The sequence below is a fragment of the Microcebus murinus genome, chromosome 18 (genome assembly GCF_040939455.1).
Source record: "Microcebus murinus isolate Inina chromosome 18, M.murinus_Inina_mat1.0, whole genome shotgun sequence".
In the NCBI taxonomy this organism is placed as follows: domain Eukaryota; kingdom Metazoa; phylum Chordata; class Mammalia; order Primates; family Cheirogaleidae; genus Microcebus; species Microcebus murinus.
In genome coordinates this window covers 2,072,058-2,099,678 of record NC_134121.1, presented here as the reverse complement: position 1 = coordinate 2,099,678, position 27,621 = coordinate 2,072,058, and the positions used below count along the sequence as shown (strand labels likewise).

Here is a 27,621-nt window from a genome sequence, read left to right as displayed (position 1 = left end):
TGAGTGGTGGAGACAGGACTTATGTCCCACAAAACTGAAGCATTTGCTACCTGGCTCTATAGCAAAGCAGTTGCTGACCCCTAAGCTGGAGCCATGTGTTTCCTTAGATTCAATCAAATTATTTCTTAATATTACTTTCCAGGCCGGGCGCGGTGGCTCACGCCTGTCATCCTAGCACTCTGGGAGGCCGAGGCGGGAGGATCCCTCAAGGTCAGGAGTTCGAAACCAGCCTGAGCAAGAGCGAGACATCGTCTCTACTAAAAATAGAAAGAAATTAATTGGCCAGCTAAAAATATATAGAAAACATTAGCCGGGCATGGTGGCGCATGCCTGTAGTCCCAGCTACTTGGGAGGCTGAGGCAGGATTGCTTGAGCTCAGGAGTTGGAGGTTGCTGTGAGCGAGGCTAATGCCTCGGCACTCTAGCCTGGGCGACAGAGTGAAACTCTGTCTCAAAAAAAAAAAATGGAGGGCTTCTTTTGGGTTCTGTGTCTCACCTATTAGACAGTGAGAAATTCACATCCAAGTTGAGAATCACACAGCATTAAGGAAATTCTTCATCAGTGTCACCGTCGCCTGCTTAATAAGTATGAGTTTTTGTGGCCATGCTAAACAAATGTAAATGCATTTAAAGATCACAAGTGCTTAAGGAGAAGCTCACTCTTCTGAGGCCTGAGAAATAAGGATCTTTGTGCAATATTTGAACCTGAGATCACACCCTGGAAACTCCTGAGATTAGATCTGGCCTGTAGGTGTATTTTGTTAGCATTGCGCAAGATCTTACATTTTGAATTACCATGTTTCCCTGAAAATAAGACAGGATCTTATATTTAGTTTTCCTCAAGAATCATCTTCCTCAAGAAGATGTTTTTGTTTTTTTTTTTAAGTACGGTACAACCATCTACATTGATTCAAATAGAGTGAAGTCGTCTTCTTCTGGAACATCATCCTCACTCTCCAAACCCCGGATTCCATCCTGAATGTCTTGCGACTCTATTTCTTTTAGAACCATTGGCCCCAATCTCTCATGTGGAGCCATAAAGCTCTCACGGGGTAGATGAGAACGGCTGCTCGTGTTCTTTCCCACTCTGCAACGACATGCATGGGTTGTGCAGATGCACTGCGTAGCCATGCCCATCACTAGGGCTTATTTTCATAGCCACGCCCAGCACCAGGGGCTTATTTCCATAGCCACGCCCTTCACTAGAGCTTATTTTCATAGCCACGCCCATCTCTAGAGCTTATTTGCATAGCCACGCCCAGCACCAGGGCTTATTTTCATAGCCACGCCTACCACTAGGGCTTATTTTCATAGCCACACCCAGCACTAGGGCTTATTTTCATAGCCACGCCCAGCACTAGGGCTTATTTTCATAGCCACGCCCATCACCAGGGCTTATTTTCATAGCCACGCCCAGCACTAGGGCTTATTTTCGGATGGGGCTTCTATTGTGCACATGCTTAGACATCCTGCTGGGGCTTATTTTATGGGTAGGTCTTATTTTCAGGGAAACACGGTAGTTCCCAGCCTTTATGATTTTGTATAAAAAAATTCAGATCTGGGCTTCCCCTGGGAAAATGAAAAGACTATCTTTGTTGACTCTGGTCTTGCATTTCTTCTTTCCTTTTGGAAAGAATATGTGTCCATCATTGTCACTGTCCCCACCATTCCCCGTTCCCCACCTTGCCCTGGCCGGGATCACCATCAGAGTTGGTGGCTACGGAAGGGCAGTGAGTGATCGATTGCACGTGGCCTGCAGGATGGTGGGAGTGGCAGCTTGGCAAGCAGTGGCCCAGCTCGGGGACGGCCCTGCCGGGCGAGCCATCCAAGCGAGCAGCCAAGTCCTCCCTGCCTTGGCCACACTCCCGGGAGGAGCTCCCGTTGTTTCATTTATGTATTTTTATTTCCCAGTTTTATTGGGGGCCATCGGGGAAGGGGGGCCTCCTCCCTGCCAACCGCGGTGCTCACAGTTTCTTCGGCCTCTGCAAGCTGGGGCCCTGGGGGTGGCTGGGCTCACCGGGCACGTGGGTGGCTGTAGGGTGCAGCCTGGCAGGTCACAATGACATAGCTGGTGTAGGGGCAGGGGTCCTCAAACTTTGTAAACAGGGGGCCAGTCCACTGTCCCCCAGACCATTGGAGAGTGCACACTGTGGGTCCGGGACGAGCCGGCTGCTAAGCAGGACAGGCAGCGGCGGCAAAAACACCCAGTGGCAGTCCGGATAAATGTGCTAGGCGGCCCGCATGTGGCCCGAGGGCCATAGTTTGAGGACGCCTGGTGCAGGGGCCGAGGGGAGGGGGCAGAATTATAATGAGTTCCCCGGTGAAGGATGTGACCAGCACTGGCTCCTTGGTGCAGGCGTTCTTGAGGACGGCAGGGGTGTCACCGCCCTCCCAGCCTGGTGGCAGTGGTGGCAGCCAGGAGCTGACGTGATTGGGCACCAGCTGCGTGCGTAGCTTTGCTCATGTGTTTCTCTCCATGTCCTGCTGAAAACAGCCTCCTTCCTGGGGCTCCTCTTTTATCCTCCACTTTTCTAGTTTTTATTTTATTTTATTTTTTGAGACAGAGTCTCACTCTGTCACCCGGGCTAGAGTGAGTGCCATGGCATCAGCCTAGCTCACAGCAACCTCAATATCCTGGGCTCAAGCGATCCTCCTGCCTCAGCCTCCCGAGTGGCTGGGACTACAGGCATGTGCCACCATGCCCGGCTCATTTTTGTGCTTTATATTTTTAGTCGGCCAATTAATTTCTATGTATTTTTTTAGTAGAGACGGGGTCTCGCTCTTGCTCAGGCTGGTCTCGAACTCCTGAACAGGAGCTATCCTCCCGCCTCGGCCTCCCAGAGTGCTAGGATGACAGGTGCGAGCCACCACGCCCGGCCTGTCCTCCACTTTTTTAAAGACAAGGGAAGTTAGATAACATGCCCTGGTCCACACAGGACTAAATAGTGGAGTCAAGGCATGAAATCGGGTTTTTGGGGGTTCAAGATGACAAGTTCTTGGTTCTCGGTTGCGACAGAGATCTGGCATTTTTTTTTGACTCTCCTGGGTGTAAATAGAAAGCTGTAGCTTGGGGGAAATATAGTCTTGCATTCTGTATGGCTTGGGCATGAGATCGGACCAGTGTCTGCCAGGAACAGGGTGTCTGAAGACCCCTGGGCTAGTTGGTTTATTTGAGGCTGGGGTCTTAAGAGTGAAATGCCTGTCTCTCAAATCAGAGTACGTGGTGTCCAGCTTACCGAGGTATCAGAAAGGTGCAGCATAGTGAGAAAGCGAATCAAATGCAACTCGATTTCCGGTTACTCAGGAGGCCACTTGCAGTTTTCTAATCAGATCTTCCAAATCCTCTGTTCACCATGCAAAAAAATGTGGCGTTAAATTGGGCCGAATGGGACAGATCATGAAAGGAGCTGCTGCTTTTTTTTTTGAGACAGAGTCTCACTCTGTCACCCAGGTGTGAGTGAGTGCCGTGGCGTCAGCCTCGCTCACAGCAACCTCCAACTCCTGAGCTCAAGCCATCCTCCTGCCTCAGCCTCCCGAGTAGCTGGGACTACAGGCATGTGCCACCATGCCCGGCTAATTTTTTCTATGTGTTTGTAGTTGGCCAATTAATTTCTTTCTATTTTTAGTAGAGATGGGGTCTCGCTCTTGCTCAGGCTGGTTTCGAATTCCTGACCTTGAGCGATCCTCCCGCCTCGGCCTCCCAGAGTGCTAGGATGACAGGTGTCAGCCACTATGACCGGCTGATTTTTTCTATACATTTTTAGTTGGCCAATTAATTTCTTTCTATTTATAGTAGAGACGGGGTCTTGCTCTTGCTCAGGCTGGTTTGAACTCCTGACCTTGAGCGATCCTCCCACCTCGGCCTCCCAGAGTGCCCGGATGACAGGCGTGAGCCACCGCGCCCGGCTGGGGGCTGCTTCTTTGGAAATGCCATTCGCCTAACGTTCCCTAGAAGAAAACGCCCCAAAAGGGATCAGTGGAGGGATGGAGTTTGCAGTTCATCCAACCTTGGCCAACTGCACATCAACAAGCATAAAAACAAACAAGAAGGTCATCATCCGGACTTTGGACCCAAGCGTTTGAACATGTGACCCCCAATGCTTTAGGGTTATTGCTGCCACCCACGTTGGCAAAAGAGACTTGAGCAAAAGCACTTTTGGCCGTTGGAAGGCGTTTAACGAGGGCGTTTTTTGATTTTATGTTTGGTAAACCTCTTGGTGATGCGGAAATTGCTTTCACAGTTCTTAAAACATTGGCTCGTTATGTGATTGTGCGTGTGCATGTGACACCCAGAGTGGCCCCTCCAACTTGGAGTTTGAATTGGGCCTCCGGGGGACCTATTAGAAGAATGCAGGGGTTTTCTTTCTTCAAGGATGCTACAAAATTACCCTGATGACACAATTTCTCTGGCGTTTGTCCCACAGTCAGGCGCCCAGGAGTGATCCTGGTATTGTCATCCCCGACCACTGGGCCATTGGACCTTCTCCACCCATTTATTCAATTGTTGGGAGATCCCAACGACAGACTGCTCTCATCTTCTTGAAGTCCCAAATCTGGAGACAGTAGGGCACGTGTCTGTCATCTCGGGCCTGGAATATCTGTAGCCACCGGGAAGGGGACAGACATACGTTTTCCTGGGTTCCGAGAAGGTGGAATGACCTCATAGATTTGTCCCACTGCTTGGCATTGCAGATTTTTAAAACAGAGTTTCAACATCTTGGTGATAACAGCCGTTTTATTTGTTTATTTATCTTTTATTTTTGTTCATGTAGAATGGGTGAACTTTTTTTTTCTTTTTCTTTTTTCTTTTTTTTTGATAACAGCATTTTTAACCCTTTGCACTCGCTTGCTTTTTTCTCATTTTCCACTCGACATTATCCACATTCGACATCCGAGTGCAAAGGGGTAAGGCAGGTTTACTTCTTATTTTATTTTATTTTATTTTATTTTATTTTATTTTATTTTATTTTTGAGACAGAGTCTCGCTTTGTTGCCCAGGCTAGAGTGAGTGCCGTGGCGTCAGCCTCGCTCACAGCAACCTCCAACTCCTGGGCTCAAGCGATCCTCCTGCCTCAGCCTCCTGAGTAGCTGGGACTACAGGCATGCGCCACCACACCCAGCTAATTTTTTCTATATATATTTGTTGGCCAATTAATTTCTTTCTATTTATAATAGAGATGGAGTCTCGCTCTTGCTCAGGCTGGTTTCGAACTCCTAACCTTGAGCGATCTGCCCGCCTCGGCCTCCCAGAGTGCTAGGGTTACAGGCGTGAGCCACCACGCCCGGCCCACTTCTTATTTTAAATTAATTTTGATGCACTTGTTGGCTAATAAATGTCCGGCTTAGACAATTTGGAAAATGCGGCAAACTCAAGTGATTTCTGGAAAAAAAAAATAGCATAATTCTATCGTCTAGTAATGAATACTCTTAGCGTTATGTTGTGATTTCCTTCTAGTCTGTTTTTCTTGCCGTGGAGTTTTACACGGTTGTGTTGGTTTCCTAGAATTGCTGGAACAAATTACTGTCAACTGGGTGACTTAAAATGACAGAAGCTTATTTTTCTCACATTTCTGGTGGCTTGAGGCCGCAAATCAAGGTGTCTGCAGGATCGATTCCTGCCTGAGGCTCCCAGGGCAATCTTTTCTGTGTCGCCGTCCTAGTTTCTTGTGGCTGCTGGCATCTTTGGTGTTCTGGGCCGTGGACACGTCACTCCTGTCTCTGGCTCTGTCGTCACTTGGTGTGTTCTTTGTGTCTCTCTGCTTCCCTTCCTGTCTCTTATAAGGACTTACTGAATTTAGACCCACCCTAATCCAGCCTGCTCTCATCTCAAGATCCTTAACCTCATTACATCTGCAAAGACTTTTTTCCAAATGAGGTCACATTTGGAGGTGACATGTCTTTTGGGGGGACCACTATTTAATCCATTGTAATAGTTATGACAATAAAGCATAAAGCACATGCGGGTTTCTTTTTTTTTCTTCTTCTTTGAGACAGGGTCTTGCTCTGTGGCCCGGGCTGGAGTGCAGTGGCGTCAGCATAGCTCACTGCAGCCTCTAACCCCTGGGCTCAGGCAATCCTCCTGCCTCAGCCTCCCGAGTAGCTGAGACTACAGGCACATGCCGCTGCACCTGGCTAATTCTTTTTTTTTTTTTTTTGAGACAGAGTCTCACTCTGTCGCCCAGACTAGAGTACCATGTGGTCAGCCTCGCTCACAGCAACCTCAGACTCCTGGGCTCATGCGATCCTCCTGTCTCAGCCTCCCGAGTAGCTGGGACTACAGGCATGCGCCACCACACCCGGCTAATTTTTTCTATATATATTAGTTGGCCAATGAATTTCTTTCCATTTATAGTAGAGACGGGGTCTTGCTCTTGCTCAGGCTGGTTTTGAACTCCTGACCTCGAGCAATCCTCCTGCCTCAGCCGCCCAGAATGCTAGGATGACAGCTGTGAGCCACCGGGGCTGGGCCCAGATTATGAATTTTATCATCATCCTACTAGCTATCTTTAATTGAACATTTACAATATGCCAGGGATATCATAGTCTAAGCACGTTCTTGCATTTTCATATTAAATTCTTAAAGCCATTTATGAGATAGACATCATTATTCACGCGAGGAAACTGGGGTTGCTGCAAATGTTTAAGTGACAGGCAGACTTCAGAGACACTGCAGGGTCACTTCTAGACCACTGCAATAAAGTGAATGTTGCAATAAAAGCAAGTCACACAAAGTTTTTGGTCTTCCAGTGCAGATATAAAAGTTATGTTTATATTATACTGTAGTCTATTAAGTATGCAATAGCATCTTGTCAGAAAAAATAATGTACATACCTTGATTTAAAAATACTTTATTGGCCGGGTGCAGTGGCTCACACCTGTCATCCTAGCTCTCTGGGAGGCCGAGGCAGGCAGATTGCTTGAGGTCAGGAGTTCGAAACCAGCCTGAGCAAGAGCGAGACCCCGTCTCTACTATAAATAGAAAGAAATTAATTGGCCAACTAAAAATACATAGAAAAAATCATCAGGGCATGGTGTCGCATGCTTATAGTCCCAGCTACTTGGGAGGCTGGGGCAGGAGGATCGCTTGAGCCCAGGAGTTGGAGGTTGCTGTGAGAGAGGCTGACCACATGGTACTCTAGTCTGGGTGACAGAGTGAGACTCTGTCTCAAAAAAAAATAAAAAAATTAAAAATATAACTAAATAAAAATACTTTATTGCTAAAAAGTGGTAATGACCATCTCAGCCTTCCGTTGAGTCTTAATGTTTTTTTTTTTTGCTGATCGAAGGTCTTGCCTGCATATTGGTGGCTACTGATTGATCAGGGTGGTGGTCACTGGAGGTTAAGGTAGCTGTGGCAATTGCTTAAGATAAGAGACCTGTGCGGGTTGCCTCTTTGATGGACTCTTCCTTCGGCAAAAGGTTTCTCTTGAGCACGTGATACTATTTGATCAGCCACAGGACAACTCCTTTCGACATTGGAGTCAGTCCTTTCCAAGGCTGCGGCCGCTTTACTCACTAAGTTGCTGGAATGTTCTAAATCCTTGGTAGCCATTTCAGGAATACTCACAGCAGCTTCACCAGGAGTAAATTCCATCTCAAGAAACCACTTTCTTTGGTCACCCATAAGAAGCAACTCCTCCTCTGTTCAAGTTCCATCATGAGATTGGATCGAGTTTAGTCGCATCTTCGAGCTCCACTTCTAGCTCTCTTGTTATTTCCACCTTTGTGGTCATTCCCTCTGCTGAAGCCTGAAGTCCCCAAAGTCATCCACGAGGGTTGGAATCCACTGATTGCAAGCTCCTGTTCACCTGGCTATTTTGACCTCCTCTCATGAATCACAGGGGTTCTTAATGGCATCTAGAATGCCGAATCCTTTCCAGAGGGTTTTCAGTCGACGTTGCCCAAATCTATCAGAGGATTCGCTATCTATGGCAGCTGTAGCCTTACAAATTATACTTATTAAATAATAAGACTTGAAAGTCAGAGTTACAACTTGATCCATGGGTTGCAGAATGGAGCATGAAAGTAACATTCATCTGTGTGTATATCTCCATTAGAGCTCTTGGGTGACCAGGTACCTTGTCAACAAGCTGTAATAAATTTCATATATATATATATATATATATTTTTAGACAGAGTCTTGCTCTGTCACCTGGGCTAGAGTGCTGTGGCATCAGCTTAGCTCACAGCAACCTCAAATTCCTGGGCTCAAGCGATCCTCCTACCTCAGCCTCCCGAGTAGCTGGGACTACAGGCATGCACCACCATGCCCGGCTCATTTTTTCTATATATTTTTAGTTGGCCAATTAATTTCTTTCTATTTTTAGTAGAGAAAGGGTCTTGCTCTTTTTCAGGCTGGTTTCGAACTCCTGACCTCAAGTGATCCTCCTGCCTTAGCTTCCCGAGTAGCTGGGACTATGGGCATGTGCCATCATGCCTGGCTAATTTTTTTTCTATATATTTTTAGTTGGCCAATTAATTTCTTTCTATTTTTAGTAGAGACGGGGATCTCGCTCTTGCTCAGGCTGGTTTCGAACTCCTGACCTTGAGCAATCCACCCGCCTCGGCCTCCCTGAGTGCTAGGATTAACAAGCTGTTCATATTTGAAAGAAATCTTTCTTCTGAGCAGCAGGTCTCAGCAGTGGCTGAAGATATTTGGTAAACCATTCTGGAAACACACACGCTGTCATCCAGGCTTTGTTTAGCCGTTTATAGAGCACAGGCAGAATAGAGATTTAGCAAGATTCTTTGAAGGGCCCCAGGTTTTCCAGAATGGTCAGTGAGCATTGGCTGAGAGTTATCAGCTGCATCGGCCCCTAACGAGAGTCAGCCTGTCCTTTGAACCTTCAAATTCAGGCATTGACTTTTCCTCTCTCTTACGTCTCTTTGCAACTAGCAAGAGCAGATTCTAATAAAGAGCTTTGGAATCGGGGCAGCTGTAGCTTCTGTAAAAGGGGAAAACCAGGAAATATTTTTTTAAAAAAAGAACTTATCCACTGTCATGGCATGAAATATTTTTTTTTAAATGGTGGTACAATATTTATACCATAAACTTTGGCACCTTACCCATTTATAAGTGTGTCGGTTAGTGGCACTGAGCACATGCACAGTGTGGTGCAGCCATGATGGCTGAGTTCTCAGGAATCACCCGTCTGGCGTCTTCAAGGCCACCTAGAGAAGCCTGTGCTGCATGGAAGTGAGGGCGAGCTTTGGAATCAGCTCTGGGTCAGACGTCTCCTCTCTCCTCGAAGTCACTAGCTGTGTGGCTTTCGGCCAGTCAGCAACCTCTCTGAGCTGCAGTGTTACTTCCCTGTAAAATGGTGAGAAGCCTGCTCCTTCAACAGACTGTTCTCCAAGACCGAACTGAACCGAGAGCCTTCTCTAAATGCCTTGCGCAGTGCTGGTGAGTAGCCCATAAAATGTTGGGTCCCTCTCTTCTTTATTCTTCTTTTTCAGTGTGATTTTTTTCTTGGTGCAAATGCTAGAGCAATTCAACTCTCCCCATCCCCATCTTCACAGCCTAGAAATTTGTCCGGGAGTCCCAGGAATAAATCTGGGAGTCAGGAAAAAGAAGAAAGCAAGCCCATGACCATGCATTTTGCCAGTTGGCCTGCCTCTGCCTTTTCCAGTTAGAGTCTTAAGTAGCGAAGTGGTTATTTCTTTTTCTTATCCGTGCGCGCGCGCGTGCGTGTGTGTGTGTGTGTGTGTGTGTGTGTAGGATAGTGTTTGGCATGCATTGTTGTGTGCATGTGTGTGGGTGTGCCAAAATATAGAGAAAAATGACAGAAAGAGGCCCACTTGAGACGTCACTTCTCTGCGCTGCAAGCCATAGCTGACGAGGAAACCCCCTCTGAAGACCCCAGTGGATTTGGGGAGCATCTTGGATCGGAGAGAGGCACCAACGGTCCAGGACGCCATTCTTGTCCCACGAGAAAAGTATTTGAGGCTCAGCGAAAACACAGGAGGCTACGCTGTCAAACGGGAGCGGTTGGTTATTTTCAGCTCCGTAGAAAATCATATTGTGACAATATTGTGACAATGTGACGTTGTGAAAATCATATAGTGACAATATTATGAGATATTGTGACATGTTGTGAAAATCATATTGTGACAATATTGTGACATTATGACATGTGAAAATCATATTGTGACAATATTGTGACATGTTGTGAAAACCATATTGTGACAAAATTGTGACATGTTGTGAAAAACATGTGACAATATTGTGACACTGAAAATCATATTGTGACAATATTGTGATAATATTGTGACACGTGAAAATCATATTGTGACAATATTGTGACATGTTGTGAAAATCATGTGACAATATTGTGACAAACAAGTGACAATATTGTGATAATATTGTGATAAACGTGACAATATTGTGACAATATTGTGACAAACATGTGACAATATTGTCACATGTGAAAATCATATTGTGACAATATTGTGACATGTTGTGAAAATGATGTGACAATATTATGACTAGTGAAAATCATGTAACAATAATTTGACAAATATGTGACAAACGTGACAATATTGTGACAAAAATGTGACAAACATGTGACAATATTGTGACAATATTGCGACAAACATGTGACAATATTGTGACAAACGTGACAAAAATGTGACAAACGTGACAAACGTGACAATATTGTGACAAACATGTGACAATATTGTGACAAATATGTGACAATTTGGTGACAATATTGTGACAAAATTATGACAATATTGTGAAAAACATGTGACAATATTGTGACATGTGACAATTTGGTGACAACATGTGACAATTTGGTGACAATATGGTGATAATTTGGTGACAACATGGTGACAACAGGTGACAATTTGGTGACAACATGTGACAATTTGGTGACAACAGGTGACAACATGGTGACAACATGTGACAATTTGGTGACAATTTGGTGACAACAGGTGACAATTTGGTGACAATTTGGTAACATGTGAATATTTGGTGACAATATGGTGACAATAGGTGACAACATGGTGACAACATGTGACAATTTGGTGACAACAGGTGACAATATTGTGACAACAGGTGACAATTTGGTGAGAACATGGTGACAATATGGTGACAACATGCGACAATTTGGTGACAATATGGTGACAATTTGGTGACAACATGGTGACAACATGTGACAATTTGGTGACAATATGGTGACAACAGGTGACAATATTGTGACAACAGATGACAATTTGGTGAGAATATGGTGGCAATATGGTGACAACATGCGACAATTTGGTGAGAATATGGTGGCAATATGGTGACAACATGCGACAATTTGGTGACAATATGGTGACAATTTGGTGACAATTTGGTGACAACATGGTGACAACATGTGACAATATGGTGACAACATGTGACAATTTGGTGACAATATGGTGACAACATGCGACAATTTGGTGACAATTTGGTGACAACAGGTGACAACAGGTGAAAATATGGTGACAATATGGTGACAATATGTTGATATCATTGTTGTCACTGTCGATGTCATTCATCACTGTCGATGTCATTGTCACCGTTCATGTCATTGTCACTATAATTTTCATTTTGATGTCATCGTCACTGTTGATGTTGTCATTGTTGATGTCATTGTTGATGTCATTGTCACTCTCGATGTCATTGTCATTGTCACTCTCGATGTCATTGTCACTGCAAATGTCATTGTCACTGCCAAAGTGATTGTCACTGTCGATGTCGCTGTTGATGTCATTGTCACTGTCGATGTCATTGTCATTGTCACTGCCGATGTCATTGTCACTGCCGAAGTGATTGTCACTGCCAATGTCATTATCACTGCCGAAGTGATTGTCACTGTCGATGTCATTGTCACTGCCGATGTCATTGTCACTGTCGATGTCATTGTCACTGTCATTGTCACTGTTGTCATTGTCACTGTCGATGTCATTGTCACTGTCATTGACACTGTCGATGTCATTGTCACTGTTGTCATTGTCACTGTCCATGTCATTGTCACTGTCATTGTGATTGTCACTGTTGATGTCATTGTCACTGCTGATGTCATTGTCACTGTCATTGTCACTGTCGATGTCATTGTTACTGTTGATGTCATTGTCACTGTCATTGTCACTGTCGATGTCATTGTCATTTTCACTGTTGATGTCATTGTCCCTGTCACTGTCACTGTAGATGTCATTGTCACTGTTGATATCAATGTCACTGTCCATGTCATTGCCATTGTCACTATTGATATTGTCACTGTCGATGTCATTGTCACTGTTGATGTCAGTGTCATTGTCACTGTTGATGTCATTGTCACTGTCAGTGTCACTGTAGATGTCATTCTCACTGTCCATGTCATTGTCACTGTCCATGTCATTGTCATTGTCACTGTTGTCATTGTCACTGTTGATGTCATTGTAACTGTCGATGTAATTGTAACTGTCGATGTCATTGTCATCATCACTGTTGAAGTCATTGTCACTGTCGATGTCATTGTCAATGTCATTGTCACTGTCATTGTAACTTTCGATGTCATTGTCATTTTCACTGTTGATGTCATTGTCATTGTCACTGCCAATGTCATTGTCACTGTTGTCATTGTCACTGTCGATGTCATTGTCACTGCCGATGTCATTGTCACTGCCGATGTCATTGTCACTGTTGATGTCATTGTCACTGTCATTGTCACTGTTGTCATTGTCACTGTCCATGTCATTGTCACTGTTGATGACATTGTAACTGTCATTGTGATTGTCGCTGTTGATGTCATTGTCACTGTCATTGTCACTGTCGATGTCATTGTTGATGTCATTGTCATTTTCACTGTTGATGTCATTGTCACTGTCACTGTCACTGTAGATGTCATTGTCACTGTCCATGTCATTGTCATTGTCACTGTTGATATCATTGTCACTGTCGATGTCATTGTAACTGTCGATGTCATTGTCATTGTCACTGTTGATGTCATTGTCACTGTCGATGTCATTGTCACTGTTATTGTCACTGTCGATGTAATTGTCACTGTTTTCATTGTCACTGTCGATGTCACTGCTGTCATTGTCACTGTCGATGTCACTGTCGATGTCATTGTCACCGTCAATGTCATTTTCGATGTCATTGTCGCTGTGGATGTCATTGTCACTGTCGATGTCATTTTCGATGTCATTGTCGATGTCACTGTCACAGTGAATTTGATTGTCACTGTCATTGTCACTGTGGATGTCATTGTCAATGTCATTGTCACTGTAGATGTCATTGTCACTGTTGATGTCACTGTCCATGTCATTGTCATTGTCACTGTCGATGTTGTCACTGTCGATGTCTTTGTCACAGTCGATGTCATTGTCACTGCAGATGTCACTGTCACTGTTGTCATTGTCACTGCCGATGTCATTGTCACTGTCGATGTCATTGTAACTGTCGATGTCATTGTCATTGTCACAGTCGATGTCATTGTAACTGTCGATGTCATTGTCATTGTCACTGTTGATGTCATTGTCACTATTGTCATTGTCATTGTCACTGTTGTAGTCATTGTCATTGACGATGTCATTGTTATTGTCACTGTCAATGTCATTGTCATTGCTGATGTCATTGTCACTGTTGTCCTTGTCACTATTGATGCTACTGTCGATGTCATTGTCATTGTCACTGTCGATGTCATTGCCACTGTCATTGTCACTGTTGTTGTCATTGTCACTGTCATTGTCACTGTCCTTGTGATTTTCATTGTTGATGTTATTGTCACTGCCGATGTCATTGTCACTGTCATTGTCATTGTCACTGTCGATGTCATTGTAACTGTCAATGTCACTGACACTGTCATTGTCACTGTCGATATCATTATCACTGTTGATGTCATTGTCATTTTCACTGATGATGTCATTGTCATTGTCATTGTCACTGTCGATGTCATTGTGAATGTGTTTGTCATTGTCACTGCTGATGTCATTGTCACTTTTGTCATTGTCACTGTCGATGTCATTGTCACTGTTCTCATTGTCACTGTCGATGTCATTTACACTGTTGTCATTGTCACTGTCATTGTGATTGTCACTGTCTATGTTATTGTCACTGACGATGTCATTGTCACTGTCATTGTCATTGTCACTGTCGATGTCATTGTCACTGTTAATGTTATTGTCACTGTCGATGTCATTTGTTCTGTCACCATTCGGAGAGCGTGGCGGGGGTCCAGGGGGGTGACCCAAACCCTCAGCAACCACCACCGTGCCTGGCACCCCAGCCCGTTCCGTGGGGCCTCCTCTTGCCCCAAGCTGCAGTACCACCACCACGCGGCAGCAGGCGTAGCATCTGCACTGTCGGGTCTCAGACCAAGGGTCTGGTCTGTGGGAACCGACACGCTGGAGGAAACCTTGAGATTCAGAGAGGGGAGGGAGGTGCAGAAGAAGGCCAGGATGTCATTTTGAGGGAGTATGTGACCAGAACTTGTCCCATTGATTTTGGCGTTCTATGGGCTACACGTAGGAATCTTTGGTGGTGGCACCAGATGTTGGGGGATGCACAGTCACACACAGACGTGCTCGACAGGCCTCCTTTTACTTTTCATTTTGGAGTCATTTTTTTAAAAAAAAAATGCCTCTTGGCCGGGCGTGGTGGCTCACGCCTGTAATCCTAGCACACTGGGAGGCCGAGGTGGGTGGCTTGCTCGAGGTCAGGAGTTCGAAACCAGCCTGAGCAAGAGCGAGACCCCATCTCTACTATAAATAGAAAGAAATTAATTGGCCAACTAATATATATATATATATATATATACAAAAAAATATTAGCCAGGCATGGTGGCGCATGCCTGTAGTCCCAGCTACTTGGGAGGCTGAGGCATCAGGATTGCTTGAGTCCAGGAGATTGAGGTTGCTGTGAGCTAGGCTGACGCCATGGCACTCACTCTAGCCAGGGCAACAAAGCAAGACTCTGTCTCCAAAAAAAAACTGCATCTTACCTCCATTATTGCATTTTCTTTTCTCTCTCTTTTCAAGCAGATTATGGGAGTACAAGTATTAACGTTCCATGTATTCCAACAGGGGGAGGGGGGCCCGTGCCCCCCTCCCCCTGTTGTCTTATTCATTTATCTCTCATGCTTTAGCAGCATATGGTGGGGGTACCAATGTTAAGGTCGGGTACATTGCCCTCTCCCCGCCTCCCCCCTCTGGTCAGAGCTTCAAGTGCGCCCATCCCCCAGTTGGTGCACACCCACCCCATTGCTAAAGGGTGTGTATGCCCATCCCCTCCCCCCACCGGACCGACCTCCACCCGACCGACCTCCACCCGATAAAGGTGATTCCTCTACGTCCACTTAGGTCTCCATGGGTTCCTACCAATTTGCCAGTGAGAATGCACGTGGTGCTCCTGAGTCCATTCTTGGGATACTTGGCCTACTGGAACAGGTTCCAGCTCCAGCCAGGAGAACACGAGTGGTGCCCTCTCACCGCTGCTCCTCATAGCCAAATAGCACTCCGTGGTGTCCACGCACCACATTTTATTAATCCACTCGTGGATCGGTAGGCATTCGGGTCTCTTCCACATCTTTGCAATTGTGAATTGTGCCGCCACAGACACCCGAGCGCAGGTGTCTTTTGCGTAGGCTGCGGGCCTGGCTCTTCTGAATGCAGCTCGTGACAAACGGGTGAACATGGTCAGGGTACTTTCTCTAAGGAGCACACTCTGATCCGGGCGGGATACCGCTGTTTCTGTTTGCTTGTTTCTTTCTTCCATTTTGGGAAAGGCTTCCTTACTGGGTGTGGAAATCTCCTATGCCTTTCCTCGCCTCTTCTGTCAGCTTTAAAATTCTTTGAGTTGCGACCCTCACAGAAGGATTAGGAACGTCTTTTCGGTGCCTACGTTAGTGAAATGACCCTCAATGAAGCTGGAACCAAATCTCTATCGCCCATTTTTAGCAAGTCCACACCCCAGGGTGGTTGGGGTCTAATCCAGCCCTGGCCAGGCCGAGGAACCTTGGACTGGGCCACAGGAGGACACAGAGCAGGGCCCCGGCCCCCACGGTAGCGGTGCCGACAGTTCTCCAAGGGATTGGGGGTTTGGCAGAGGTAGGAGATGGAGGGGACTGATGTATTCAGCGCCCCCCAGACCACCCCGCCCCACCCCACCCATGGGACACATCCCGAGCGACGCCTCTACACTCACTCCCTTCCCCTATGCACTGTGCCCCAGCCCTGGTCTGAGGAGGATAGGCGGCAGCCCACACACAGGGCGGGGGCCGAACTGAAAGGGGTTGTGCCGGAGGGCGGCCCCTGGCTGGGGTCAAAGGGTGAGCGCGCCGCGCGCGCGTGCGCAGTCAGCAGCGGCGCGCTGGGGGTGGGGGCGGGTAGGTGAAGGAGGCGAGGTGAGGAGAGGAGGGGGGCTGGAAGGTTTCCACCTTGGCAGGTGCAGCCGTGCAGGCGCATCGTGTGTGTGTGTGTGTGTGTGTGTGTGTGTGTGTGTGTGTGTGTGTGTGGACAGCCCCCCACCCCACCCCACCCTGCCCCGCCCCGCCCCGTCCCTCACCTCAGTCGGGTCAGCGCTATCGCGGGGAAGCGCGGTGAGGCTGGCTTCTTGAGCGGGGCAGGGGCGCCCTCCGCCGTCTACGGTCACACCACCCCGAACGCGCCCCGTCTCGTCTGATCTCCGAAGCTAAGCAGCGTCGGGCCTGGCTAGTACTTGGATGGGAGACCGCCTGGGCATCCCGGGGGGTGCCGTAGGCTTTTTTTTTTTTTTTTTTTTTGCCTGTTGCTCTGTCCCCTTGCTGGGAGCGCGGCCGGGCGGCGGTCTGGCAGACCACCCCCACCCTCAGCGCCCGCCGCGGTGCCTGCCGCCCCAGCCCGCACCGTGGGGCCTCCTTCTTGTCCCAAGCCGCGACACCGCCGCCACGCGGCAGCATGCGTGGCATCTGGACTGTCAGGTCTCAGACCAAAGGTCTGGTCTGTGGGAACCGACACGCTGGAGGAAAACTCGAGAGTCTGAGAGGGGAGGGAGCTCCGGAAGGATTCCAGGATGTCATTTTGAGCGAGTATGTCACCAGAACTCGTCCCGTTGCTTTTGGGGTTCTGTGGGCTACACGTAGGAATCTCTGGTGGTGGCACTGGAGGTTGGGGGATCCGGAGTCACACCGAGACCTGCTCCACAGGCCTCCTTTTACTTTTCTTTTCGGATTCATTTTCTTACAAAGTGTCTCTTATCTCTATTATTGCATTTTCTTTTCTCTCTCTTTTCAAGCAGATGATGGGAGTACAAGTATTGAGGTGACATGTGTTGCCCGTGCCCCCCTCCCCCCTGTTTCCTTATTTATTTCTCATTTTCTCCCAACGGATTGTGGGGGTACCAATGTACAGGTCGGGTGCATTGCTCTTTCCCCGCCTCCCCCCTCGGGGCAGAGCTTCAAGTGCGCCCATCCCCCAGTCGGTGCACACCCACCCCCTCGCTAATGGATGTGTATGCCCACCCCCTCCCCACGCCCGCCCGACACCCACCCGATGACAGTGATTCCTCTGTGTCCACTTAGGTGTCCATCCGTTCCTACCAATTTGCCGGTGAGCGCGCGCACGTGGTGCTCCTGTGTCCATGCTTGGGATACCTGGCCTACTGGGACGGGTTCCAGCTCTGGGCAGGAGAGCACGAGAGGTGCCCTCTCACCGCTGCTCCTCACAGCCGAGTAGCACTCCGTGGTGTCCACGCGCCACATGTTATTAATGCACTCCTGGATGGATGGGCACTCGGGTCGCTTCCACATCTTTGCGAATGTGAATTGTGCCCTAACTGTCACCCTACCCCTTACCCAGCCCGACTCCTCTGCCCCTGCCTGACCGGCTCCTTCCCGCCCCGGCCCGTCACCTTCACCGTCACCGTCCTCTGCCCCTGCCTGACAGGCTCCTCCCCGCCCGGCCCACCACCCAGGCCACTGCCTCACTCGCTCCTCCCCGGCCAGGCCCGTCGCTGTCCTGGGCCCCTGCCTGACCGGCTCCTTCCCGCCCGGCCTGTCACCGTCCTCGGCCCCTGCCTGACACGCTCCTCCCCGCCCGTCACCGTCCTCGGCCCCTGCCTGACCGGCCCCTCCGTCGCCTGGGCCTTCCAGGGGCTTGGTGTGGACACTGATTCCAGGAAGCCCTCCAGGAACCCGGCAGCAGGGCGGCCGCAGCAGTCTGGCACAGGCATGGCTAAGTCGCCTGCCGGGGACGTGCCCCCGCTGTGCCGCGGGGGCCCAGTCTGGTGTCTTCCCTGAGGCCCTGGGGCTGCCGCTCCGTGCAAGGGGAGAGCCACGGAGGTGGGGACCGCCTCCTGATGGGGACGTCCACGCAGCTCTCCACGTCGGATTCCGGGGCTCTCTGTCCTGCCTGAAGGCCCAGCTGGCCTGCGCGTCCTTAGAGTGGCAGAAACATCCTCAAACTGATATTGCGAGTCCGGTGGTTGTCTGCACTTTTGTGCTGGGCACCCCAGGGAGGCCCAGGGGCTGGCTGGACAACGCGGTCTGCTCGGGGGCTTCGGAGGAGCAACCGATGCCCTTTGGATTTTGGTAGCAGCGTCCGAGGTGTCTCTGAGCCCTGCGCCATGTCGGGGAGAAGGTGGGAGGGGCCGCGACCTGCAGTCGTGTTCCCGGGATGGCACGGCAAGTGGCTTCTTCCACAGGCTGCCTGGCCTGGGCTCCCCGCACCTGGGCCTTTGGAGGACTGGCCCTGTTCTTGCCAAGGCTTCCTCCAGGGACCCGGAGCTGGGAGGTTGCATCTCCCAGCCCTGGGTCGGGCAGAGCCCCAGCGGGCCATGCCCACAACCTCTCTCAGCACGGGTCCCCCCGAAGGCTCCTTTGGGACCAGGATTCTCCTGCGGGTGACTTCTTAAAGTCTGGCCCCTGGATGGAGGGGCACCAGGAGTAGAGGAGCCGGAAGCGGAAGGGGGTGCCCATGCGAGGGGACATTTTCAGGCCAAGTCCCAGCTTCAGCCGGATCCTCCTGGGAACCCCGGGGTGTACATCACACCCCCTGGTTGTCCCGCTCTGAGACAAGGAGCCGGGCTTCGCATTCCCACAGCAGCCAGTCGTGGGCTGAGGACACCTGGGGCGTTGGGAACTCCCTGGCTTCTCTTTGGATTACCATTTGGAGCTGCTTGGGAATGGTGCCGCCACACACACCCGAGTGCAGGTGTCTTCTGCACAGACTGCGGGCCTCGCTCTTCTGAATGCCACTGGCTCGCCACCCACCCACGGGTGAACCTGGTCAGGGTACTTTCTGTAAGGAGCAGACTCTGATCCGGGCGGGCTACCGGTGTCTCTGTTTGCTCGTTTCTTTCTTCCATTTCGGGAAAGGCTTCCTTACTGGGTTTGGAAATCTCCTGTGCCTTTCCTCGCCTATTCTGTCAGCTTTAAAATTCTCTTTCAGTTGCCACCCTCACAGATGGATTAGGAAACTCTTTTCGGTGCATTCATTAGTGAAATGACCTCAAGGAAGCTCGAATCCAATATCTAATCGCCGACTTTTAGCGAGTCCACACCCGAGGGTGGTTGGGGTCCAATCCAGCCCCGGGCCAGGCCCAGGCCCCTTGGACTGGGCCACAGGAGGACACAGAGCAGGGTCCCGGCCCCCACGGTAGCGGTGCCAGCAGTTCTCCAAGGGCTTGGGGGTTTTCCAGAGGTGGGAGATGGAGGGGACTGATTCCTTCAGCGCCCCCCAAACCACGCCGCCCCACCGCAGCCATGGGACACATCCCGAGACACGCCCCTACACTCGCTCCCCTCCCCCATGCGCTGTGCCCCAGCCCTGGCCCTGGGGAATAGGCGGCAGCCCGCCCACCCACAGGGCGGGGGGCGCAGCTGAAAGGGGTTGTGCGGGAGGGCGGCCCCTGGCTGGGGTCAAAGGGTGAGCGCGCCGCGCGCGCGTGCGCAGTCAGCAGCGGCGCGCTGGGGGTGGGGGCGGGTAGGTGAAGGAGGCGAGGTGAGGAGAGGAGGGGGGCTGGAAGGTTTCCACCTTGGCAGGTCCAGCCGTGCAGGCGCATCGTGTGTGTGTGTGTGTGTGTGTGTGTGTGTGTGTGTGTGTGTGTGTGGACAGCCCTCCACCCCACCCCGCCCCGCCCCGTCCCTCACCTCAGTCGGGTCAGCGCTATCGCGGGGAAGCGCGGTGAGGCTGGCTTCTTGAGCGGGGCAGGGGCGCCCTCCGCCGTCTACGGTCACACCACCCCGAACGCGCCCCGTCTCGTCTGATCTCCGAAGCTAAGCAGCGTCGGGCCTGGCTAGTACTTGGATGGGAGACCGCCTGGGCATCCCGGGTGCCGTAGGCTTTTTTTTTTTTTTTTTTTTCCCTGTTGCTCTGTCCCCTTGCTGGGAGCGCGGCGGGACGGCGGTCCGGCGGATCACCCCCACCCTCAGCGCCCGCCGCGGTGCCTGCCGCCCCAGCCCGCACCGTGGGGCCTCCTTCTTGTCCCAAGCCGCGACACCGCCGCCACGCGGCAGCATGCGTGGCATCTGGACTGTCAGGTCTCAGACCAAAGGTCTGGTCTGTGGGAACCGACACGCTGGAGTCTGAGAGGGGAGGGAGCTCCGGAAGGATTCCAGGATGTCATTTTGAGCGAGCATGTCACCAGAACTCGTCCCGTTGCTTTTGGGGTTCTATGGGCTACACGTAGGAATCTCTGGTGGTGGCACTGGAGGCTGGGGGCTCCGGACTCACACCCAGACCTGCTGGACAGGCCTCCTTTTACTTTTCTTTTCGGATTCATTTTCTTAGAAAGTGTCTCTTATCTCTATTATTGCATTTTCTTCTCTCTCTCTTTTCAAGCAGATGATGGGAGTACAAGTATTGAGGTGACATGTGTTGCCCGTGCCCCCCTCCCCCCTGTTTCCTTATTTATTTCTCATTTTCTCCCAGCGGATTGTGGGGGTACCAATGTTCAGGTCGGGTGCATTGCTCTTTCCCCGCCTCCCCCCTCGGGGCAGAGCTTCAAGTGCGCCCATCCCCCAGTTGGTGCGCACCCCCCCTCCCTAATGGATGTGTATGCCCACCCCCTCCCCACGCCCGCCCGCCCGACACCCACCCGATGACAGTGATTCCTCTGTGTCCACTTAGGTGTCCATCCGTTCGTACCAATTTGCCGGTGAGCGCGCGCACGTGGTGCTCGTGTGTCCATGCTTGGGATACCTGGCCTACTGGGACGGGTCCCAGCTCTGGCCAGGAGAAGAGGAGAGGCGCCCTCTCACCGCTGCTCCTCACAGCCGAACAGCACTCCGTGGTGTCCACGCGCCACATGTTATTAATGCACTCCTGGATGGATGGGCACTCGGGTCGCTTCCACATCTTTGCGATTGTGAATTGTGCCCTAACTGTCACCCTACCCCTTACCCAGCCCAACTCCTCTGCCCCTGCCTGACGCGCTCCTGCCCCGCCAGGCCCGTCACTGTCCTCGGCCCCTGCCCCTGCCTGACCGGCTCCTTCCCGCCCCGGCCCACGTCAGGTCACCGTCACCGTCACCGTCCTCTGCCCCTGCCTGACAGGCTCCTCCCCGCCCGGCCCACCACCTGGGCCACTGCCTGACTCGCTCCTCCCCGGCCAGGCCCGTCGCTGTCCTGGGCCCCTGCCTGACCGGCTCCTTCCCGCCCGGCCTGTCACCGTCCTCGGCCCCTGCCTGACGGCTCCTCCGTCGCCTGGGCCTTCCAGGGGCTTGGTGTGGACGCTGATTCCAGGAAGCCCTCCAGGAACCCGGCAGCAGGGCGGCCGCAGCAGTCTGGCACAGGCATCGCTAAGTCGCCTGCCTGCCGGGGTCGTGCCCCGCTGTGCCGCGGGGGCCCAGCCTGGTGTCTTCCCTGAGGCCCTGGGGCTGCCGCTCCCCGCAAGGGGAGAGCCGCGGAGGTGGGGACCGCCTCCTGATGGGGACGTCCACGCAGCTCTCCACGTCGGATTCCGGGGCTCTCTGTCCTGCCTGAAGGCCCAGCTGGCCTGCGGGTCCTTAGAGTGGCAGAAACATCCTCCAACTGATATTGGGAGTCCGGTGGTTGTCTGCACTTTTGTGCTGGGCACCCCAGGGAGGCCCAGGGGCTGGCTGGACAACGCGGTCTGCTCGGGGGCTTCGGAGGAGCAACCGATGCCCTGTGGATTTTGGTAGCAGCGTCCGAGGTGTCTCTGAGCCCTGCGCCATGTCGGGGAGGAGGTGGGAGGGGCCGCGACCTGCAGTCGTGTTCCCGGGGTGGCACGGCATGTGGCTTCTTCCACAGGCTGCCTGGCCTGGGCTCCCCACACCTGGGCCTTTGGAGGACTGGCCCTGTTCTTGCCAAGGCTTCCTGCAGGGACCCGGAGCTGGGAGGTTGCATCTCCCAGCCCTGGGTCGGGCAGAGCCCCAGCGGGCCATGCCCACAACCTCTCTCAGCACGGGTCCCCCCGAAGGCTCCTTTGGGACCAGGATTCTCCTGCGGGTGACTTCTTAAAGTCTGGCCCCTGGATGGAGGGGCACCAGGAGTAGAGGAGCCGGAAGCGGAAGGGGGTGCCCATGCGAGGGGACATTTTCAGGCCAAGTCCCAGCCTCAGCCTGATCCTCCTGGGAACCCCGGGGTGTACATCACACCCCCTGGTTGTCCCGCTCTGAGACAAGGAGCCGGGCTTCGCATTCCCACTGCAGCCAGTCGTGGGCTGAGGACACCTGGGGCGTTGGGAACTCCCTGGCTTCTCTTTGGATTACCATTTGGAGCTGCTTGGGAATGGTGCCGCCACACACACCCGAGTGCAGGTGTCTTCTGCACAGACTGCGGGCCTCGCTCTTCTGAATGCCACTGGCTCGCCACCCACCCACGGGTGAACCTGGTCAGGGTACTTTCTGTAAGGAGCAGACTCTGATCCGGGCGGGCTACCGGTGTCTCTGTTTGCTCGTTTCTTTCTTCCATTTCGGGAAAGGCTTCCTTACTGGGTTTGGAAATCTCCTGTGCCTTTCCTCGCCTATTCTGTCAGCTTTAAAATTCTCTTTCAGTTGCCACCCTCACAGATGGATTAGGAAACTCTTTTCGGTGCATTCATTAGTGAAATGACCTCAAGGAAGCTCGAATCCAATATCTAATCGCCGGCTTTTAGCGAGTCCACACCCGAGGGTGGTTGGGGTCCAATCCAGCCCCGGGCCAGGCCCAGGCCCCTTGGACTGGGCCACAGGAGGACACAGAGCAGGGTCCCGGCAACCACGGTAGCGGTGCCGGCAGTTCTCCAAGGGCTTGGGGGTTTTCCAGAGGTGGGAGATGGAGGGGACTGATTCCTTCAGCGCCCCCCAAACCACGCCGCCCCACCGCAGCCATGGGACACATCCCGAGACACGCCCCTACACTCGCTCCCCTCCCCCATGCGCTGTGCCCCAGCCCTGGCCCTGGGGAATAGGCGGCAGCCCGCCCACCCACAGGGCGGGGGGCGCAGCTGAAAGGGGTTGTGCGGGAGGGCGGCCCCTGGCTGGGGTCAAAGGGTGAGCGCGCCGCGCGCGCGTGCGCAGTCAGCAGCGGCGCGCTGGGGGTGGGGGCGGGTAGGTGAAGGAGGCGAGGTGAGGAGAGGAGGGGGGCTGGAAGGTTTCCACCTTGGCAGGTCCAGCCGTGCAGGCGCATCGTGTGTGTGTGTGTGTGTGTGTGTGTGTGTGTGTGTGTGTGTGTGTGTGTGGACAGCCCTCCACCCCACCCCGCCCCGCCCCGTCCCTCACCTCAGTCGGGTCAGCGCTATCGCGGGGAAGCGCGGTGAGGCTGGCTTCTTGAGCGGGGCAGGGGCGCCCTCCGCCGTCTACGGTCACACCACCCCGAACGCGCCCCGTCTCGTCTGATCTCCGAAGCTAAGCAGCCTCGGGCCTGGCTAGTACTTGGATGGGAGACCGCCTGGGCATCCCGGGTGCCTAGGCTTTTTTTTTTTTTTTTTGCCTGTTGCTCTGTCCCCTTGCTGGGAGCGCGGCGGGACGGCGGTCCGGCGGATCACCCCCACCCTCAGCGCCTGCCGCGGTGCCTGCCGCCCCAGCCCGCACCGTGGGGCCTCCTTCTTGTCCCAAGCCGCGACACCGCCGCCACGCGGCAGCATGCGTGGCATCTGGACTGTCAGGTCTCAGACCAAAGGTCTGGTCTGTGGGAACCGACACGCTGGAGTCTGAGAGGGGAGGGAGCTCCGGAAGGATTCCAGGATGTCATTTTGAGCGAGCATGTCACCAGAACTCGTCCCGTTGCTTTTGGGGTTCTATGGGCTACACGTAGGAATCTCTGGTGGTGGCACTGGAGGCTGGGGGCTCCGGACTCACACCCAGACCTGCTGGACAGGCCTCCTTTTACTTTTCTTTTCGGATTCATTTTCTTAGAAAGTGTCTCTTATCTCTATTATTGCATTTTCTTCTCTCTCTCTTTTCAAGCAGATGATGGGAGTACAAGTATTGAGGTGACATGTGTTGCCCGTGCCCCCCTCCCCCCTGTTTCCTTATTTATTTCTCATTTTCTCCCAGCGGATTGTGGGGGTACCAATGTTCAGGTCGGGTGCATTGCTCTTTCCCCGCCTCCCCCCTCGGGGCAGAGCTTCAAGTGCGCCCATCCCCCAGTTGGTGCGCACCCCCCCTCCCTAATGGATGTGTATGCCCACCCCCTCCCCACGCCCGCCCGCCCGACACCCACCCGATGACAGTGATTCCTCTGTGTCCACTTAGGTGTCCATCCGTTCGTACCAATTTGCCGGTGAGCGCGCGCACGTGGTGCTCGTGTGTCCATGCTTGGGATACCTGGCCTACTGGGACGGGTCCCAGCTCTGGCCAGGAGAAGAGGAGAGGCGCCCTCTCACCGCTGCTCCTCACAGCCGAACAGCACTCCGTGGTGTCCACGCGCCACATGTTATTAATGCACTCCTGGATGGATGGGCACTCGGGTCGCTTCCACATCTTTGCGATTGTGAATTGTGCCCTAACTGTCACCCTACCCCTTACCCAGCCCAACTCCTCTGCCCCTGCCTGACGCGCTCCTGCCCCGCCAGGCCCGTCACTGTCCTCGGCCCCTGCCCCTGCCTGACCGGCTCCTTCCCGCCCCGGCCCACGTCAGGTCACCGTCACCGTCACCGTCCTCTGCCCCTGCCTGACAGGCTCCTCCCCGCCCGGCCCACCACCTGGGCCACTGCCTGACTCGCTCCTCCCCGGCCAGGCCCGTCGCTGTCCTGGGCCCCTGCCTGACCGGCTCCTTCCCGCCCGGCCTGTCACCGTCCTCGGCCCCTGCCTGACGGCTCCTCCGTCGCCTGGGCCTTCCAGGGGCTTGGTGTGGACGCTGATTCCAGGAAGCCCTCCAGGAACCCGGCAGCAGGGCGGCCGCAGCAGTCTGGCACAGGCATCGCTAAGTCGCCTGCCTGCCGGGGTCGTGCCCCGCTGTGCCGCGGGGGCCCAGCCTGGTGTCTTCCCTGAGGCCCTGGGGCTGCCGCTCCCCGCAAGGGGAGAGCCGCGGAGGTGGGGACCGCCTCCTGATGGGGACGTCCACGCAGCTCTCCACGTCGGATTCCGGGGCTCTCTGTCCTGCCTGAAGGCCCAGCTGGCCTGCGGGTCCTTAGAGTGGCAGAAACATCCTCCAACTGATATTGGGAGTCCGGTGGTTGTCTGCACTTTTGTGCTGGGCACCCCAGGGAGGCCCAGGGGCTGGCTGGACAACGCGGTCTGCTCGGGGGCTTCGGAGGAGCAACCGATGCCCTGTGGATTTTGGTAGCAGCGTCCGAGGTGTCTCTGAGCCCTGCGCCATGTCGGGGAGGAGGTGGGAGGGGCCGCGACCTGCAGTCGTGTTCCCGGGGTGGCACGGCATGTGGCTTCTTCCACAGGCTGCCTGGCCTGGGCTCCCCACACCTGGGCCTTTGGAGGACTGGCCCTGTTCTTGCCAAGGCTTCCTGCAGGGACCCGGAGCTGGGAGGTTGCATCTCCCAGCCCTGGGTCGGGCAGAGCCCCAGCGGGCCATGCCCACAACCTCTCTCAGCACGGGTCCCCCCGAAGGCTCCTTTGGGACCAGGATTCTCCTGCGGGTGACTTCTTAAAGTCTGGCCCCTGGATGGAGGGGCACCAGGAGTAGAGGAGCCGGAAGCGGAAGGGGGTGCCCATGCGAGGGGACATTTTCAGGCCAAGTCCCAGCCTCAGCCTGATCCTCCTGGGAACCCCGGGGTGTACATCACACCCCCTGGTTGTCCCGCTCTGAGACAAGGAGCCGGGCTTCGCATTCCCACTGCAGCCAGTCGTGGGCTGAGGACACCTGGGGCGTTGGGAACTCCCTGGCTTCTCTTTGGATTACCATTTGGAGCTGCTTGGGAATGGTGCCGCCACACACACCCGAGTGCAGGTGTCTTCTGCACAGACTGCGGGCCTCGCTCTTCTGAATGCCACTGGCTCGCCACCCACCCACGGGTGAACCTGGTCAGGGTACTTTCTGTAAGGAGCAGACTCTGATCCGGGCGGGCTACCGGTGTCTCTGTTTGCTCGTTTCTTTCTTCCATTTCGGGAAAGGCTTCCTTACTGGGTTTGGAAATCTCCTGTGCCTTTCCTCGCCTATTCTGTCAGCTTTAAAATTCTCTTTCAGTTGCCACCCTCACAGATGGATTAGGAAACTCTTTTCGGTGCATTCATTAGTGAAATGACCTCAAGGAAGCTCGAATCCAATATCTAATCGCCGGCTTTTAGCGAGTCCACACCCGAGGGTGGTTGGGGTCCAATCCAGCCCCGGGCCAGGCCCAGGCCCCTTGGACTGGGCCACAGGAGGACACAGAGCAGGGTCCCGGCAACCACGGTAGCGGTGCCGGCAGTTCTCCAAGGGCTTGGGGGTTTTCCAGAGGTGGGAGATGGAGGGGACTGATTCCTTCAGCGCCCCCCAAACCACGCCGCCCCACCGCAGCCATGGGACACATCCCGAGACACGCCCCTACACTCGCTCCCCTCCCCCATGCGCTGTGCCCCAGCCCTGGCCCTGGGGAATAGGCGGCAGCCCGCCCACCCACAGGGCGGGGGGCGCAGCTGAAAGGGGTTGTGCGGGAGGGCGGCCCCTGGCTGGGGTCAAAGGGTGAGCGCGCCGCGCGCGCGTGCGCAGTCAGCAGCGGCGCGCTGGGGGTGGGGGCGGGTAGGTGAAGGAGGCGAGGTGAGGAGAGGAGGGGGGCTGGAAGGTTTCCACCTTGGCAGGTCCAGCCGTGCAGGCGCATCGTGTGTGTGTGTGTGTGTGTGTGTGTGTGTGTGTGTGTGTGTGTGTGTGGACAGCCCTCCACCCCACCCCGCCCCGCCCCGTCCCTCACCTCAGTCGGGTCAGCGCTATCGCGGGGAAGCGCGGTGAGGCTGGCTTCTTGAGCGGGGCAGGGGCGCCCTCCGCCGTCTACGGTCACACCACCCCGAACGCGCCCCGTCTCGTCTGATCTCCGAAGCTAAGCAGCCTCGGGCCTGGCTAGTACTTGGATGGGAGACCGCCTGGGCATCCCGGGTGCCGTAGGCTTTTTTTTTTTTTTTTTGCCTGTTGCTCTGTCCCCTTGCTGGGAGCGCGGCGGGACGGCGGTCCGGCGGATCACCCCCACCCTCAGCGCCCGCCGCGGTGCCTGCCGCCCCAGCCCGCACCGTGGGGCCTCCTTCTTGTCCCAAGCCGCGACACCGCCGCCACGCGGCAGCATGCGTGGCATCTGGACTGTCAGGTCTCAGACCAAAGGTCTGGTCTGTGGG

General features: G+C 53.4%; 1 long non-coding RNA gene and 3 pseudogenes across 1 annotated transcript; all 4 read left to right on the top strand.

Moving 5' to 3' along the window:
* The first annotated feature begins 8,559 nt into the window (after nucleotides 1-8,559).
* Nucleotides 8,560-9,648, top strand: LOC142861893 (uncharacterized). Its single transcript, XR_012912988.1, has 2 exons — nucleotides 8,560-9,402; nucleotides 9,519-9,648. It is a non-coding gene; the product is annotated as an uncharacterized LOC142861893 (long non-coding RNA).
* A 6,933-nt stretch (nucleotides 9,649-16,581) lies between these two features.
* LOC142862184 (uncharacterized) lies at nucleotides 16,582-16,703 on the top strand (annotated as a pseudogene).
* Nucleotides 16,704-20,143: 3,440 nt separating this feature from the next.
* Nucleotides 20,144-20,262, top strand: LOC142862158 (uncharacterized; annotated as a pseudogene).
* A 7,019-nt stretch (nucleotides 20,263-27,281) lies between these two features.
* On the top strand, nucleotides 27,282-27,400 carry LOC142862181 (uncharacterized; annotated as a pseudogene).
* Nucleotides 27,401-27,621: the final 221 nt, after the last annotated feature.